The sequence below is a fragment of the Lissotriton vulgaris genome, chromosome 1_1 (assembly GCF_964263255.1).
Source record: "Lissotriton vulgaris chromosome 1_1, aLisVul1.2, whole genome shotgun sequence".
Lineage (NCBI taxonomy): Eukaryota > Metazoa > Chordata > Amphibia > Caudata > Salamandridae > Lissotriton > Lissotriton vulgaris.
The window spans coordinates 1,371,846,105-1,371,851,104 of NC_141685.1; the positions used below are offsets into that span (position 1 = coordinate 1,371,846,105).

Here is a 5,000-nt window from a genome sequence, read left to right on the forward strand (position 1 = left end):
CCTTAAACTCCAATTTTATTACATATCAGTAACCCCTAAGGTAGGCCCTAGGTAGTCCTAGGGGCATCATGCTATGTAAGTAAAAGGTAAGACATGTACTGTGGTAGTTTGTATGTCCTAGTAGTATCAAACAGTCTATTACATTTTTCACTACTGTGAGGTCTGCCCCTCTCATAGGTTAGCATTGGGTATTCCCTTATACTTTTTGGGGGGTAATTCCATATCAGAGAGGAGAAGCTTTATTTATTTATTGATAAATCCTATCTACTGGTGAGGTTGGATTTAATCTTACTATTGTATAAATGCCATTTTTAGAGAGTGAGCATTTCTCTGCACTTACTGCTCTATTTGCATTGAAACCTGTCTTCGATTGACGTCTGGATTGGGCTGCGAGACAGCTCCATATGTGCATTCCCTGTAGACAGCCACAACACAGGTCACTCAACTGCAACTGCATTCATCTGCATTCTGATTGGCCTGGGGGAGAGCTCCGCTCCCCTTACCGCAAATATGTTCAAGAACGATAATTTATGTCAGTAAGTACAGTATACCTACATCTTATAATCATGTGTGTTTAAATAATTTGTTGTTAGATCGTTTAAATATTGAAAAGGATCTGTTTTTAATAGACATTTTACAAAAACAACTGGTACATTTGGGAATTCTGTAAAGGAAAAACCCAACTGCCGTGACATTGCCAACCACAATGCCGTGACTCGGATTCGAACCGAGGTTGCTGCGGCCACAACGCAGAGTACTAACCACTATACGATCACGGCGAGCTACTTGGGCTCCATAACGTACAGTGACATGAAGAAATTATAATTCGGAACACTCAGGGCTACTCCTGTGATAGGCTGAATGTGTTCATTGCTTCCTCATTCCTTATACAAAGGCTTTATCTCCTCAGTGGTTGATAGGCTGAAACCGTTTCCTGGCCGCCTGCTTGTGAACTGGCAGGAGTCAAAGATCACACATACACTGGTGGGCCTGTGATGGGACACCAATGCAGAGAAACACACCTGGCGCAGATATTCTATTCTGTTTATTAGACCTGCATCTCCCCTGTACCTCCTCAAGCCATCTGTATGTGAAGCAAGAAAGAGTTAAGGAACGGTCCATCTACACTTTTATTGGGAGGATGCTGCCGTGAGCTCCTCCCAGCTAATCACACAAACAGCAGTAAAGCAAGATAACTACACAGTTAGGGGGGACTGCATGGTTAGGTTTTTGAGGAATTATTGAAACTGACCTCAGTGACCCATAATCAGAGCTGTGGCTAATGACTGCATGCCTAATTATGATGAAGCAAGCACCATGGCTCGTAGGGGCCCCACAACACACTTTTCTTAGCTCATTGAATTAAAGTATAAACTTCTGCCATGTGTGAGTGGTAAAGGCTTGTTAATTTTGTTGCTTTTCAAATTCACGTCTGACAACAAGACGAAGGAACATTGGGGCATCAGACGCTTTGGAAAGTAGCCACCAACCGCAGAGAAAGAGAGAAAGAGGGAAAAGACAGTATGAGGTGTGGAGAAAACAGCAGCAGGTGCAAGGAGCTCAAATGAGATTAATGGCGCCTAAATAGAGCACGTAAAGGAACAGTTACAAATCTAAGAAAAGGGAAAGAAAAGACTAGGAAAAAACACAGAAAGAGCTTGTAGATGAAATTCTCTTCCAGGAACAGCAGGTTAAGAGAAATTACACAGGGAGCAGTTAAGCTTGTAACACGGGGGAGAATAGAAAAGAAAATGCAGTTTTATGAAGTGTGTTTGCCTAATCCAGCTAGCACTTTTATTTTATTTCTCTATTTGCTTCTTTTATTGGTAAAGTAAGTTTCAAGTGCATGCACAGGTATGACCGAGAGAGCCAGGGTATAATAATTTGAAGCGTTTGCACCAGCGCTAATGAAGGACGAGAGTTATAGCAAAGATATGAAAGGGGGAGCGATAATAAATATGTGATATGGCAATAGTGACACCAAAATAAGCCACCTATTTATAAAACTGACATGGAAGAAATACTAAAGGTTAACTTCTGAAATTGTAGCCGATGTTAAAAAGATTCTCGTTGTCGGCAGGATTCGAACCTGCGCGGGGAGACCCCAATGGATTTCTAGACCCATCGCCTTAACCACTCGGCCAGAACAACTGACTGCAAGGTGTGTGCACATAATCTGTATGCAAGTTTTCAAGGTGTCCCACAGCAAATTCCTGATATTCTGCAATGCACTTTTTAAAAATAAGGTTTTTTTCAGCAGGCACATTCTCTCCTAAAAACAAAAATTGCATGCGTATATCTCTAGTTTGGAATACCATAGGCTTGCATGCATACTCTCATGGGTCACTCAAGTTTTTTGGACCCTATTGCACTCTGTTTTCGTGCTGCTTTTAGTATATGTCCCATATTAAAGAAGTCTACCATCTTTGAGTATTTGAGGCTCCTTTGTAAGTGCTTTATATTTTTTCCTTGAAGAGCTATATAATAAAGGGGTCCGGGAAGGATTGCATTTATGGAAGATAAAAGAAGGCCCACTTGTCTCACCAAATGCTGTAGAGAAACCTGATGTTTTACTCATGTTATCCTTAGTTCGTTTTTGTTAGACCTTGCATTCTTAAGGTGGTCCCAACCCCACCTTATTGCTTTTCACCTCCGCATTTTGCTGTATCTTTTTGTTGGCCTTAGGACTCTGATCACTTTATCGCTACTAATTTGTGCTGAAGTGCACGTGCTTCTTCCCTAATCATGTGTATAATTGGAGTATACCTGACTGACAGATTTAATTTACTTGAAAGCCCCTTGTAAAGTGGTATACCATATACCCAGGGACTGATTGTGCCGCCCAAAGAAATAGCATTTCAAACCTGTCTCAAGCCTGCTACTGCAGTGCCTGTGCTGCAGTGTACTGCCACTTCAACTTGACATTTAAAACTACTTGCCAAGCCTTAAACTCCAATTTTATTACATATCAGTAACCCCTAAGGTAGGCCCTAGGTAGTCCTAGGGGCATCATGCTATGTAAGTAAAAGGTAAGACATGTACTGTGGTAGTTTGTATGTCCTAGTAGTATCAAACAGTCTATTACATTTTTCACTACTGTGAGGTCTGCCCCTCTCATAGGTTAGCATTGGGTATTCCCTTATACTTTTTGGGGGGTAATTCCATATCAGAGAGGAGAAGCTTTATTTATTTATTGATAAATCCTATCTACTGGTGAGGTTGGATTTAATCTTACTATTGTATAAATGCCATTTTTAGAGAGTGAGCATTTCTCTGCACTTACTGCTCTATTTGCATTGAAACCTGTCTTCGATTGACGTCTGGATTGGGCTGCGAGACAGCTCCATATGTGCATTCCCTGTAGACAGCCACAACACAGGTCACTCAACTGCAACTGCATTCATCTGCATTCTGATTGGCCTGGGGGAGAGCTCCGCTCCCCTTACCGCAAATATGTTCAAGAACGATAATTTATGTCAGTAAGTACAGTATACCTACATCTTATAATCATGTGTGTTTAAATAATTTGTTGTTAGATCGTTTAAATATTGAAAAGGATCTGTTTTTAATAGACATTTTACAAAAACAACTGGTACATTTGGGAATTCTGTAAAGGAAAAACCCAACTGCCGTGACATTGCCAACCACAATGCCGTGACTCGGATTCGAACCGAGGTTGCTGCGGCCACAACGCAGAGTACTAACCACTATACGATCACGGCGAGCTACTTGGGCTCCATAACGTACAGTGACATGAAGAAATTATAATTCGGAACACTCAGGGCTACTCCTGTGATAGGCTGAATGTGTTCATTGCTTCCTCATTCCTTATACAAAGGCTTTATCTCCTCAGTGGTTGATAGGCTGAAACCGTTTCCTGGCCGCCTGCTTGTGAACTGGCAGGAGTCAAAGATCACACATACACTGGTGGGCCTGTGATGGGACACCAATGCAGAGAAACACACCTGGCGCAGATATTCTATTCTGTTTATTAGACCTGCATCTCCCCTGTACCTCCTCAAGCCATCTGTATGTGAAGCAAGAAAGAGTTAAGGAACGGTCCATCTACACTTTTATTGGGAGGATGCTGCCGTGAGCTCCTCCCAGCTAATCACACAAACAGCAGTAAAGCAAGATAACTACACAGTTAGGGGGGACTGCATGGTTAGGTTTTTGAGGAATTATTGAAACTGACCTCAGTGACCCATAATCAGAGCTGTGGCTAATGACTGCATGCCTAATTATGATGAAGCAAGCACCATGGCTCGTAGGGGCCCCACAACACACTTTTCTTAGCTCATTGAATTAAAGTATAAACTTCTGCCATGTGTGAGTGGTAAAGGCTTGTTAATTTTGTTGCTTTTCAAATTCACGTCTGACAACAAGACGAAGGAACATTGGGGCATCAGACGCTTTGGAAAGTAGCCACCAACCGCAGAGAAAGAGAGAAAGAGGGAAAAGACAGTATGAGGTGTGGAGAAAACAGCAGCAGGTGCAAGGAGCTCAAATGAGATTAATGGCGCCTAAATAGAGCACGTAAAGGAACAGTTACAAATCTAAGAAAAGGGAAAGAAAAGACTAGGAAAAAACACAGAAAGAGCTTGTAGATGAAATTCTCTTCCAGGAACAGCAGGTTAAGAGAAATTACACAGGGAGCAGTTAAGCTTGTAACACGGGGGAGAATAGAAAAGAAAATGCAGTTTTATGAAGTGTGTTTGCCTAATCCAGCTAGCACTTTTATTTTATTTCTCTATTTGCTTCTTTTATTGGTAAAGTAAGTTTCAAGTGCATGCACAGGTATGACCGAGAGAGCCAGGGTATAATAATTTGAAGCGTTTGCACCAGCGCTAATGAAGGACGAGAGTTATAGCAAAGATATGAAAGGGGGAGCGATAATAAATATGTGATATGGCAATAGTGACACCAAAATAAGCCACCTATTTATAAAACTGACATGGAAGAAATACTAAAGGTTAACTTCTGAAATTGTAGCCGATGTT

At 41.5% G+C, this 5,000-nt stretch overlaps 2 non-coding genes across 2 annotated transcripts; both read right to left on the reverse strand.

The window, feature by feature from the left end:
- Positions 1–707: 707 nt before the first annotated feature.
- TRNAH-GUG (transfer RNA histidin (anticodon GUG)) lies at positions 708–779 on the reverse strand. The gene has a single exon. It is a non-coding gene; the product is annotated as a tRNA-His (tRNA).
- Positions 780–3,650: 2,871 nt separating this feature from the next.
- On the reverse strand, positions 3,651–3,722 carry TRNAH-GUG (transfer RNA histidin (anticodon GUG)). Its single transcript has one exon. It is a non-coding gene; the product is annotated as a tRNA-His (tRNA).
- Between the last annotated feature and the right edge of the window lie 1,278 nt (positions 3,723–5,000).